Raw genomic sequence first — 14245 nt, forward strand, 5'->3', positions numbered from 1 at the left:
ACCCAGCATAGGGCTCCCAGCTTGGTGTGGAGTCTGTTTGGGATTCTCCCTCTCCCTCTCCCTCTGCCCTCCCCCTGCCCATGCTCACTCCCTCTCTCTCTCAATAAATAGACAAAATCTTTTTTTAAAATGACTTTAAAAGTACTGTGAATATAAACTTATCACCCTAGAAGTATACCCCAAAATGAATACACTGAAGCAATATATAAAATGTTTAATTACGTATTGCTGCCTGCAAGTGCCTCTTAGACTAGAAATCTGCTTTTTTGGTACAGCAGGAAAATACAATAGAGTTCTAGTGCTATGTTACAATGGGTCTAGGAAGGGGAATAGATGAGAATGAAGTAGGATGGACTAGTAGATGGTGGAATTTTATCCAGGTTAGACATGATAACCATCTTTTAAGAACAGTTTTAGTAACAATTTGATGAATACTTAGGAAGGAAAAATTAGTAGCACTTGGTGGTGACCAATTTAATTAGGGTGGGTTGGGGAGCAAGGGAGGAGAGTGGTTGGGTAGGGGGGAATCTGTATGAAGTAAGAAATGTATGAAGTGGAAAAAGTTAAAGGAAAAGAGTAAGAGTATAAATATGAAATAGAAAGTGGCAAAATATAATGAAAAAGTATAAAAACAACTTTGGACCAGGACTAGTCACCCTGGCTGTTTTTTCTCTTTTTCCTTTTTTTTTTTTTTTTGTATTTTTAGCAAATTGGGCATATTTGTATACATTTATAATATTAAGTGAATATTATCAATAGCAACAACAACGTATGTCATTTTCATATCGCACTATTTTCCCAAGTAATTTCTGGAATGATATCATCTATCTTTACCTTCAATAGAGTTCTGAAATGGCAGTTCTATAACTATAGAACACTTATTAATATTATGATTTTTAATTCCTCTATCTGAGAAAATCCATTTTCAGTGAATCATCTGTTTTTAACAAGGCCTGCCTAACCCAGGTTTCTACACAGGCAACAAAGCAAGAATGAGTCATGGAACTCAGCAAAGATCTGAAGGAATGGAGTTGAACTCATTTCTAATTTTTATTTTATTTTATTTTATTTTATTTTATTTTAATTTTATTTTATTTTTAGTGAGGGAGATGAGGGGAGAGGGGCAAAAGGAGGGGGGTGGAGAGAGAGACTCTTAAGCAGCCTCCATGCCTAGAAGGAACCCCACGCCAGGCTGGATCTCACAACCCAAGACCGTAACCTGAGCCGAAATCAAAATCGGAGACTTAATCAACTGAACCACCCAGGTGCCCCTGAACTCATTTCTATTAGTCTCTAGTTATTCATAGTTTTGCCTTTACTAAAGGCTAAAATTCACTGGGAGAGGGTCTCTCATATATTTATAAACAGAAATGAAATTTTCCATGGTATTTTATGAGCCTTACTCCTGATAATAACATTTAAAGTGGCAGATGTATATTTATGAATGTGTTTCAGATCTTTAAAAGGTTGAAAATGTGGGTTTAATTTTGAAATTTGCTGCTCAGTGAAAAATCTATACATTTTCATACGAAATTTTCCCCAGATTTAATTTTTGCATTATATTATGTATAGCCAAGTGATATTTATTATTTTTTAAAGCATGGGAAAATGGCATCTAAAACTACCTTTGATTTGATTCTTTCTGTTACTGGATTGCTAGGTTCTTGTCCCAGATACACCAAAGAATTGGAGACCTGAGAGCAGAATGGGGAGATAAGAGTTTATTGAGTAGATAAGTATAGGACACTTTTTTAAGATTTTATTTATTTATTTGACAGAAAATATAAGCAGGGGGAGTGGCAGGCAGAGGGAAAGGGAGAGGGGGAGGGAGAGGCTCAGCAGGGAGCCGGATGTGGGACTTGAACCTAGGACCCTGGGATCATGACCTGAGCTGAAGGCAGATGCTTAAACAACTGAGCCATCCAGACACCCCCAAGTATAGGACACTTGTAAGAGGGAAAGCCTGAGCAAGAGTGGCAATGGCCCCAAGTCGCTCTGGCTTCATCCTTTTAAGCCTGGTTTGTGTACCTGTAAATGTGGCTTTGATTGACAGTTGGTGGTTATATAACGTTTGGCCTCTCCACATGCCTCCCCCCATCATGCATTCTTTTACAGTTGTATTTATTGATATATTGTATGAGTGTCTAATGAGCTTCTGTGTGACACTGAAGGTAGTTAAGGACAAGTTGCAACCTTTGTGCCCATGCTTAGCTCTTAGAAGTTCCCTTGTGGCTTTTGAGCCAGGTCTGTGGCTAGGCCTTTCCTGTTCTGTTAGCCCTTAGAGGTGGCTCTGAAGGTGTGGCTGTTAACCCCTGGGGGCAGCACCGAGTGTGTGGCTAGCACCTGCTTTATCTGTCCTCGCTCATGCCTGACTAACTGCCTAACATTTTCATCCTTAACAAAGAAAAGACCCAGATATAATCCTTTTTTAATATAAGTGAATGTTATTGGAGGGAAGTACACAAGAGAAGTAACTGGAATTTGCTATTCAATTAATCTAAATAAGCACTCCATGGTTGACCCCATATGTTTGTTTCATACTGAAGACTTAAAGTAGATCCTGTAACACATAATCTATACATACTGCTCCACCAAATCCAATCCGTAGTTTCCACATAAACTATCCAATTAAGAGCAGGTAAAAAAACAAGCAAACAAATGGAAATTCTAGAACTTTTTATTTCATAGAAGGATATCAACAGGTAGCATTCAAATTTTGGACTCTGAATGAATAGGTAACCTAGATCATAGATAAAAATTTAGCTAAAAGTTCAAAGAAAAACAATTCTTTCAACATATTTTTTCCAATAAGCCATTTTCAACATTCTCCCCAATCCACATCCTGACATTCAAGAGTAGTTCTAGAACATGAATCTCCCTCACCTTACCATTCTTCCCCTCCAAATGCATTATGGCCCAAAAAGCAGGGGGAAATTAATAGGTTCAATTACTCTGGACTAAACAGTACAAAGTCTGTTAGGGGACGATCACAGTCACTTATTCCCAAAGGAAAGCTGCCCATTGCTGCTGAGAATAACAGCTAACAAAGCTCTTCAGTCATAGGTTGGAGTTAAAGTAGAGGAAAATAGTCAGTATAAGGGACGAAATGAGAAAGGAAGAAGGTTGGTTGGTGGGAGGAGATCTGAGGAATGCCACTTAACTGCAGAGCCAAAGAAAAAAGAGACCAGAAGGAGGAAGAAAGGATACATGTGCAAAAGCCTCAGCGTATAAATTACACTTACCCTATACTCCAGGCACTTTGCAGTTTCAATTCTTATTGCTAAACCAGAAGAAGATTTGTATCAATTCCAGGCCATGCAAAAATATTTAATCTTTGGAATGCTTAATGAGATTGAATCTGACCAAGCTTCTTGCCACAGTTTTGAGCAGCAAAGCTTTGCTTAGAAAAATCAAGCTTCATTTCTTTTTTTTTTTCTTTTTTGAGTGCAGCACTTTGCATAACATCATACAAAATTGGAATGTACACTTTATATTTATAGAGGATTCAAAATATATTTAAAAATGGAACATCTTGAGTATTTGAAATAATCAGCTGACTGATCCTTGATAATGCAGAGTTCATTCAAATATTCACTCTTTTCATCAGTGTGTCATATTTATAGTAAAGAGAGAGGATTTATAGGAATGAATAAAGTTATATAGTGTTTGCTTTGCCCAAAGAAGTCTTATTGTGTCCGTAGTTATTGTGTTTAAGCTGACAGTGAGCTGTTTCTATTACTGCAAAACTTACTGTTTACAAGCTATGAGAGCAAATATTTCTACTAAAATTTTATGGAAAAACCTTTTTGTGAAAGTTATAAATACATGTTTGTTCATGGATCATATTTTTTAAAAGCCAAAACCCAGCATTATAATTTTTTTTAAAGATTTTATTTATTTATTCATGAGAGACAGAGAGAGAGAGAGAGAGAGAGAGAGGCAGAGGGAGAAGCAGGCTCCCAAGGAGCAGGGAGCCCGATGTGGGACTCGATCCCAGGACCCTGGGATCATGACCTGAGCCGAAGGCAGACGCTTAACCATCTGAGCCACCCAGGCGCCCCCAGCATTATAATTTTTCTATAAATATTTTTTACTTCATTATAGAGAAGATAGATTTTGACTAGATAGATGTAATAATTTAAAAAGTATTGATTGTGTATTATAAACCAGGGTCCAGGTTTTGGGTGAGGCATTGGATTTATAAAGATATAAAAAAAACTTTTATTTGTCTTCAATGATAGGGTTAATTATCATCTGAAGTTTTGATAATGATTTTTTAATGTTTTAATGTTTTAATGAAGGTCTCTGATCAAATGGGTGACTCAGCATAAAACAAATGATTTTTATTTTATTAGTTTGTGAAAACAGGTACATATGACCTAAATCTCCACTTAATCTGTTGTCAAACATAGGAAATGTCCCTTGTGAAATGTGTTTATAGTGAAAATATCATCTTCCGTATGTCTGAAACATTTAAATATAAATAATTTACAGACAGCCATTTCTGCATTTTTTGTTCATTGTTTCTCAACTAGAAAGCGTGGATAAACATGAAAGTGCCGCTGCTAAAACAAAGTAGACTCATTTAGATCCCAAGGTAGACAGTAATTTAGTTCCTCCAGGATTGAAGAATATACAAATCATTGAAAACTATAATCATAAGACAAATCTCCAAAATTCATAATAGTTTTTTTTTTTATAACTATCATAAGTGTACTCTATTATTTTAATGAGAAGAAATTCTGGACTAGCTTTCTGTCTTTGGCTTTGAAGATACAGTCTTTTTTTTTAATGTTTTGTTCTAAACATAAAATTTTAGTTTTGTGACCCTTAAGTAGTTGAAAGACATTGTTAATTAAGAAAATCGAAGAGAAGAACAGATTTAGGAATGTACTCTTAAGTACTTTAGTTTTTGAACTTTTGATCCTTTCGGGAAAATGACATTGTAATCAAATTATTTCAATTCAGCAAAATTTGTTACAATGCGTGCTCTCTAGAGAATGATTAAAATTTTTCAATTTGTGAAAATGATTTAGGAGTAGAGATTGGTTTTACATGTTGATTAAAAATAGCCTATCTTCTTGAGTATGAATAAAAATTAAATTTAAAGGTGACAGATATTTTCACTTAGATATACATTATGCTTGAGTGATGCCAAACACACTATATAACTCAATCTACTTCCAATTTTTATTTGCTTTCATTGTATGTTAGTTTGTTGGGGAGGAATACCGAGCTCTTCTCCAAGGAGTTGGACTTCTTTAAGATAACAACCCTGACCTCTTGGCTACTCCCACTCCCCGACAAAGAAGAAATAATGCAGGAGTGGACAAGAATGACCCAAATGTGGGAGAAGTGTAGACTGTTCTGTCTCAGCCTCTCAGCCATTTTCTCACTTTCTTTTATGATTATATCTGCTGCTAGCACATGTGAATTCTCTTTCTTCCTTGCCATGACAAGCCCGTCCCCAGGAGAAGGGCCTCTGTTTTGTGAATTCTTTCAGTGACTTTTACTGTGTGAATTGATTAATGGGAGTATGGAGATGGTAGCAAAGCTGCAAGGTTGGAAGACCAAAGTTACATGAATCAATCATACCACCAAAGTGAATGAGAACGTGTATACGTGTTTTTAAAATTTTGGAATTGTGAAAATTTTTCCAAACATATAATTAGACTCATAAAGGAAAATATTTGATATCATTATGGCAAAATAAACATAAATAAATTTAAGGGGAAAATAACTGGTTGAGAAAAGATTTTTTGACCCATAAGAATTAACGATTTCCTAAAAAATAAAAAGAATTAATGATTTCCTTATACCCAGAAGTTTCTCCCAAATCATTCTTACTTGAGTCTCTACCACCAGTAAAAAGGGTAAGTAACATAAACAGACATTTCACACACACAGTGAATAAGCCAATGAAAGGCATTCATGCATAGACACTAGATATTTAATTCAGCGATTCAAATAATTTAAATGAAGTCATGCTTAACTAGTATACATGTCTATTCTTTAATAATAATAACTCACCTCATAGGTCCTGACACTAAATGAGAAGCAATTCCATAAAAGAATACGTCAGTAGTTCTAATGTGAAAAATTGTATGTCTGTCCTAACCAAAACACCAAAACAATCTCTGTAGAAAAATACCTATTCAGCAAGAAAAAAAAGTTTATAGAAGTAACAGATAGATTAATATTGATGATACATTAAATGTAGTGCATTGAAAGTTTATATTAATGACTAAAGAAGGAAGAGAAGACTTGATGGGTAGTAGTTGGTGGAAAAAGGGGGAAGAGAATCTTTCTTTAGAAGATTTTTTCTTACTGTACTATTTTTTTTTTTCCTTTTCCAAACAGTGGGGTAGCTCATGGCTTTCTAGCACTTAAACTATACCTAAACATGAAATTATCCCACCAAACACCTTTAAGACAACACAAAAGTTAAAGACTAGAATGCTTGGAAACATGAAAGTCATGCATGTACACAAGAGACTAAGGTGTGGTAGGAGATACCAACTGCTCAGGGTTTTCTTTTTTCTTTTTTTTTTAAAGATTTTATTTATTTGTTAGAGAGAGAGAGATAGAGTGCATGGGCGAGAGAGTGAGCAAGGGTACAAGCAGGGGGAGCTGCAGGCAGAGGGAGAAGCAGGCTCCCTGCTGAGCAAGGAGCCCGATGCAGGACTCGATCCCAGGGCACCGGGATCATGACCTGAACCGAAGGCAGACGCTTAACCGACTGAGCCACCCAGGCGTCCCTGCTCAGGGTTTTCACTTGGCGTACCTGCGTATGCTAAAGTCACATGTTTGGGGTTGTGTGAACAGGGTGGTGCGTAATTCAAATGTGTTCTGTGTGACATTTCTTTTTTTTTTTTTTTTTCTAATAGCTACTTTCTTAAAAAATCTATCATTTTTTTATTACTGTTATGTTAATCACCATACATTACATCATTAGTTTTTGATGTAGTGTTCCATGATTCATTGTTTGCGTATAACACCCAGTGCTCCACGCAGAACGTGCCCTCTTTAATACCCATCACCAGGCTAACCCATCCCCCACCCCCTCCCCTCAAGAACCCTCAGTTTGTTTTTCAGAGTCCGTCATCTCTCATGGTTCATCTCCCTCTCTGATTTACCCCCCATCATTCTTACCCTCCTGCTATCTTCTTCTTCTTCTCCTCCTCCTCCTCCTCCCCCTCCTCCTTCTCCTCTTCTCCTCCTTCTTCTTCTTCTTCTCCTCCTCCTTCTCCTTCTCCTTCTTCTTTCTTCTTTCTTCTTTCTTCTTCTTTTCTTCTTCTTCTTCTTTTCTTCTTCTTTCTTTTTTAACGTATAACGTACCATGTGACATTTCTAACTAGTAACCATTATCTTAATTGGTAGTTGTGTCTTTGCCTGCGAATATAATGTGAAAATATCACTACTTTTTTGCTTATTAATTTAGTATGTTTTGTATTAAAAAGCTGGTATAAAAAATTACGTATTCTGGCATAAAGTTGTGAACTGGACACTAAGGTAAATTTGTAATATATATGCCAAATTTAACACACCAGTCACAAATTATTATCCTGATTTTAAATACCCTTTTTCCCCCTACAGCTCTAAAATATCTCCCAACTCCCATATCGTTGTTTTTTATTTCCTAGAAAAATCCAGAATTTTAGAACATACTTCTCTCTGAAAATCCTTCTGATTCCAGAGTGTAGTTAGAAATATGTCCTTAGATGCCTACTAAGCTCTGTAATTATTTTAAGTGTTAACATATTGTACTGTGGTTGCCAGTGCCAGCCCTTTCTCGATTCCACACACATGAGCGCATACACATGTACAGAGGCTGTGAGTTCTTTGTGGGATGGACGTGGATCATTTATTCTTGTGTTACTAGTATTTCTCAAGTAGTAGATGCTAAATACTGGTTTTGTTGAATTAATTATACAATAAAAAGGATCAAAAGATAAAATAATGTAAAGTGGTAGAGTACCAAAAGCTTTATTATTATTGCATTTATTTATTTGTGGTAGTTTTGTTGGCATACTATTTATTTATTTTTAACTAGTCAAAAATCTGGATAAATATTCTAGCTGTTCTGCTTACTTGATGATTGTCCATGAACTTGCTAAGCCCACTGAGAGAGAATGAATATTCAGGGTAATTATGAAGAAGTAATGGCACCATATAATAAACAGGTGTGTATGTATTTTGTAGCACGTGTAGACTATGCTACTTACCTTTCACTTTGCCTTTTCTTCCTTCCATCCTCTGCCCAGATCTCATGAAGCAACTTATACGACGTGTGTTTATTTCTGTAAAAGGAAGAAAATGTAATATTTACCTCAATGTTACTGTTATCCACAGTTCATATTGTCCAAATATATCGGTTTTAGTCCAAAACCACTCTTTTGATTATTTTAATATTCTAATGCTCTAAATTAAATAAAATGAATGTACAAGAATGAATATATTAGATTGGTTAAAATACAGTTTTCAGTTTGGCTTAGTGGCATGGCAGACTCAAGCATCTTCCCTGTTCCTGAAATGAGATTTTCAAGTATATCATTGTGAGCTACCATGACCCCAAGATAATGTTATGGACTGTGATTTTGTGTCAGTGATATATTGATTTCAGAAATGACACAAATCTAGTTTTGATAGTGGCATCCTTTAACCTGTAACTTCTATGTAACAATGATAAATTTTACCATAATAATATACCTCTTGCTGTCAAGGCTAATCCATCCAAGCAAAACCAAGTGAGGATTTCAATGTTCCTTGTGAAAAAAAAAAATGTGCTTTTCAATTTAATTCATTGCAGTAGTAATTACCCATGGGGGGCAAATATATATGTATACATATATTCATGTTCTCTCTATATATTTGCATAATATGCATAGTATCTATGCATGTTTATATGTGTATATATGCAATATATAATTAATGAACAGTGTAATTAGTTTTTGATCTTTTTACCTGAATACACATTTTTGATTCTGAATTTCCCTTTTCAGTCCACAATGTTATTAAAAACAAGCAACTTTACATTCATTAGGCTTTCTACTAGGTACCAGTATTTTTGTAAGTCATCATCAAAACATCAGAGTACTAATGAAGTATTTTGAGATTCAGCTGTGAAATATATCAGGACTAAATAAATTTTTAAAACTTTATTTAAATATATTTTAAAATCTACTTAAATATATAAATAACTTTAAATAAACATTGTGCAGCTATACTGGCTGTGCGTCCTTAATCCATATTAATCAGGCATGATTTCTGCCTACCTTGCCTGGCATTTTGCCCTCACATGTGTTTCCCCCTTTCAGCTAAGTTTAAGTTCAGATTATCATAGAAATATGTGCAATGGGTTTATTAAAAGATGTAGGATGTGTGAGCTACAAACAGAAGTAGTCTTTATTATTCCTTTCTAATGAGACTTCTTCTATGCATTCTTGGGGTTGATCCTTTTACTCTTGAATGAAATCAGTGGAGAGTCCACAGCTTTTATTATGCATTGCTTCCATTATTTGATAATTTTTGAATGAACTCCCAACTTTGACCCCTGGCTGCTGGCAGTCTACTACATTTTTGAAGAATCCTTGCTCTGGGTAGTCTTTCAGAATGGGGTAAATTGTAGAGATCCCAGCCTTTGTTCCAACACTGTGGAAGTAGAGTTCACTTCTGAGTCAACTTTCCTCATGCACTGTTGCCAAAGACCACCCTATTTATTTGATGAAATGCATCATTAATAACTCCCTATGCTGCCTTCCTCTCCAAATCTATTCTCTCCCATCTTCAAACAACATAATTTTGTCAAATCACAGTGGCCTTCTTGCTGTTCCTCAAGTATACGTGACTCAAGGCCTTTGTACTTTGTACATAGTTCCCTATGCCAGAATGATCTCTCTAAACTTCCCTTGGAATTCTAGTTCTTGTTTCAGGTCTTTACTAAAATATCACTTTTACAAATTGACTTTCTCTAATTATCCTACCTAAACTAGCACCCCTACCATACCATATCACACATCATTCCCTTTTATCTATGTTCCTATCATATTTTATCCATCACTATTTTTTAACCTATCACTACTTAAAATTATGTTATACAGGGATGTGTTTACCTGTCAGTTTTATGTGACTTTAGAACTAATCATTTGTTTCCCCTGTAGAATTCAGAGTTCTGCAAAAAACAAACCAACAAAAAACCCCCAGAACTTGTGCGTGCATTGTGTACGTGTATATGAGAAAGAGAGAAAGAGGAAAAAGGAAGGAAGGGGGGGAGGGAGAGAGGGAAGGGAAAGGAAGGAAGGAATTTAAGGAATTGGCTCATCTGATTGTGGTGACCCAAACTCAAAATCTAGAGGTTAGACCAGTAGGTGGGATAACCAGGGACTTGTAGTTGTAGCTTGAGTCCAAAGGCAGTTCAAAGATCATGCAAAAACCAGCCTAACTTCTGATAAGAATGTAATGTAGATATACTGTATAAGAGTCTGTTTGGTTTGTAAATAAGAAATAAACATAATTGAAAGTTGGAATATTTCCATACTAACTTAAATTCATTTTTACTATAATTAAGTTGTATTTCCTTTGGCTACAAATTGATATCTCTGCTATGTTTATTGTGACAATAGAATTTTATGAATAGGAGAAAATGTTTCTCCAATTTTAATGGTCATCAAAAACTTAAGTTAGATCAAGTCATTTATCTTCCCTTTTCATCTGTTGTGTCATCTATTCATTAAAAGAAAGAGCTAGATAATCTTTGTTTCTTAAAGATCGGTTATAATAGGCTGTTGTGTAAATAGTGTCTTCTTTCAGCTTTGTTATCCTTTTACTATAAAATGTGTGTACTAATTATTGTCAATGCTCGTCAGCCAAAGACCTTGAGTTACATGCTTGGCAAATTTGGGTTTATTACTCGGTGCTGCAAGGGAGACTACACACGCAGAAAACATTGGGTTTCTCATAAAGCAGGGATTGTTAGTGTAGAATATTTGTATGATTAAGGACATGGGATGAGTCCTAGAGTTATCTTGCCAAAGATTTGACTGAAAAAAACATGGAGGTTTTGAAACATTTGTTTTGAGGGGCGCCTGGGTGGCTCAGTTGTTAAGCATCTGCCTTCAGCTCAGGTCACAATCCCAGGGTCCTGGGATCGAGCCCCGCTTTGGGCTCCCTGCTCAGCGGGGAGCCTGCTTCTCCCTCTCCCACTCCCCCTGCTTGTGTTCCCTCTCTCACTGTTTCTCTCTCTCTCTCTGTCAAATAAATAAATACAATCTTTTTTTTAAACTGTTTTTTTTTTTTTAAGATTTTTATTGTTTATTTATTTGCGAGAGAGAGAATGAGAGAGAGAGCACATGAGAGGGAGGAGGGTCAGAGGGAGAAGCAGACTCCTGCTGAGCAGGGAGCCCGATGTGGGACTCGATCCCAGGACTCCAGGATCATGACCTGAGCCGAAGGCAGTTGCTTAACCAACTGAGCCACCCAGGAGCCCTAAATAAAATCTTAAAAAAAAAAAAAAAAAAAAAGAAACATTTATTTTGAAACAAATGAAATGGGTTCATTTGGAGTTACTTTAAGATACATTTTCCTAATATCTTTATGTTCTGAATCAACTTGTATTATCAATTTGTGTATTGAGTTTGAGCTTAGATAATCTGTGATACACACTATAATTTAGAGTGGCATATTTTATCTATTTTGCAACTACAGTGCAGTCCAATTGGAAAAGTTTCCTCTTAGAGCTGAACTACCAGCAGAGACATTATTTACTTTATCGCTACAGTGCCCTAGGGTTGCAGGGCATAGTTAAAGCTAAAATATAGGTAAAGCACTTGACTTGACACAATAAATATCTATATGAAATTTAGACATTACTCATCAATTATCAAATACAATATAATATTAAGTAAACAAAATGGGATTGGACAGTTAAACTGGATAATATGACTATAAAATAGAATAGAGAATATAATCCAAAGCTGATAACAAATTGCTGTAATTAATTGCACCTTGGGGCGCCTGGGTGGCTCAGCCGCTAAGTGTCTGCCTTCGGCTCAGGTCATGGTCCCAGGGTCCTGGGATCGAGCCCCGCATTGGGCTCCCTGCTCCATGGGAGGCCTGCTTCTCCCTCTCCCCACTCCCCCTGCTTGGGTTCCCTCTCTTGCTGTGTCACTCTCTATCAAATAAATAAATAAAATCTTAAAATATATATATGTAATTAATTGTACCTTGTATGGGTATGTTTTAGAAGGTCTGCTCATTAAATGACACTTTGTAATTAAAGGAAGCAAACAAGTTATCTTCAGTATTCTTATTTAATAATTTAAAAATTCTACTTATTTTGTTTATTTTATTCTTTTTGGCATAAAGTTTATATTAACAGATTATACCCCTATGTAACATTTTCCCACATTTAAAAGCCAAAGAATTTTGTTTTCTCAGAAACCATTAATGGACAGTCTCACTCTAGGAAAGAATTGGTCTCTAGTCTTAGATACAGATGATATGATAACTGGAGTTATTATTTACAACTTACAAACGTCACAAATGTTCTTCTTTTATGATAATAAATGGTAGAACAGATACGTTGTCTAGTTTCATGAACTTGATGGCTGTTTTGTGGGGGAGAGCTTGATGCTTTTTATAAACAATGAGAAAGCATTTTTTCAGATAAGGCTGTCCAGGTGCTGGTGGCAGTGGCAGGGTGTTCCGTGGACTTTGCTGACGTTCATGCTGATGTTTGCTTGCAGAAGCATAAGAGAACATTTAGATCACAGACTAAAGTGCGTTAGACCATACACATGCACTACTTCATTCTCATGAATAAAGCTCCAATCACTCATTTTTCCTATTAGCTCCAACGACTAAAAATCAGATAATAATTTTAAAAGATGTTACCATCTGGTGAAACTAAAGAATGACAAGTGTTCCCTCCCTCATTTGGATACAACTTAATTGTTAAGATTCCTGATTCAGGAACAGTCATGTTAGGAGAACAGTGAGCTTGATGCGTGCCATCCAGTCTTGAAGCAACTGGAAATTTACCATCAGGGGAATCTTGGAAAGGTCTCAGCATTAAGTACCATAAAACAGAAACAAATGGCAATTCATTCTATTTGTAAAAAATGTTTTAGAAATTAACCCTTTTAGGGGTGCCTGGGTGGCTCAGTTGGTTAAGCGGCTGCCTTCGGCTCGGGTCGTGATCCTGGAGTCCTGGGATCGAGTCTCACATCGGGCTCCCTGCTCAGCAGGGAGTCTGCTTCTCCCTCTGACCCTCTTCCCTCTCGTGCTCTCTATCTCCCATTCTCTCTCTCTCAAATAAATAAATAAATAAATAATCTTAAAAAAAATGCTATAAGAAATTAACCATTTTAGCCCTTCAATCAGAATCAAGGACAATCAGTAATTAAAGAAGAGAAAAAATAAAATGTAAAATATCATCTTGAGGGATGTCACGACATTTAGAAATACAGTAGAATACATGGAGCCTCTGCCAAAATTAAATTATATCAAGCTTAACTGTAATAAGTTTTTTTTTTTTTTTTTAGATTTTATTTATTTGACAGAGAGAGACAGTGAGAGCAGTAACACAAGCAGGGGGAGTGGGAGAGGGAAAAGCAGGCTCCCCACTGAGCAGAGAGCCCGAAGCGGGGCTCGATCCCTGGACTCTGGGATCATGAACTGAGCCGAAGGCAGGTGCTTAACAACTGGGCCACCCAGGTGCCCCAAGATTTTTTTTTATATATAGAAGCTTAATTACCTTAATGACAAAAAATTCAAATATGAACAGTTTCACATTTTAGATTTGTTGTCTGCCATAATCCTAAAACAATACCTCATCAAGTCCTACCCAGCTAGGATATTAGGATACTGAAACGTTGTTTTAGATCTGAAATTAAATTATATCTGAAATTAATAGAAAGACTTAAAATCCAGTCAGGTAAGGGTGCCAGACTCTTAAATGTGCTCTTACCTGGTTCCCTGTGAAAATTCAATATTGGTAGTTTGTGTTTTTGAAATGCCTTGAAATTATCTTACATAAAGTTTGGTTGTGGTAAATTTATTTAAAATATTTTCTTTGAGAGAAGATTGCTGGTTAGATCTTTCAATATTAAAAGCAAAGAGGTACCTCTGTAATAAAAGGAAGAGTATTAATTGTTCATCCATCAGGCCAACTCAAGCTAGGTCTTTCTTTCCAGTGCAGCAACATATTTTAGGGCAACAAAGTTCAGAATGGATACCATGACCTCTT

At 36.0% G+C, this 14245-nt stretch overlaps 1 protein-coding gene across 2 annotated transcripts in view; it reads left to right on the forward strand.

Moving 5' to 3' along the window:
- The window catches only part of CDH12 (cadherin 12), a 1005284-nt gene that overhangs the window by 67841 nt on the left and 923198 nt on the right, over positions 1–14245 (forward strand). The gene's annotated exons all lie outside the window — the stretch shown is intronic.

This window comes from Zalophus californianus, chromosome 5, assembly GCF_009762305.2.
Source record: "Zalophus californianus isolate mZalCal1 chromosome 5, mZalCal1.pri.v2, whole genome shotgun sequence".
NCBI classification, from domain to species: Eukaryota; Metazoa; Chordata; class Mammalia; order Carnivora; family Otariidae; genus Zalophus; species Zalophus californianus.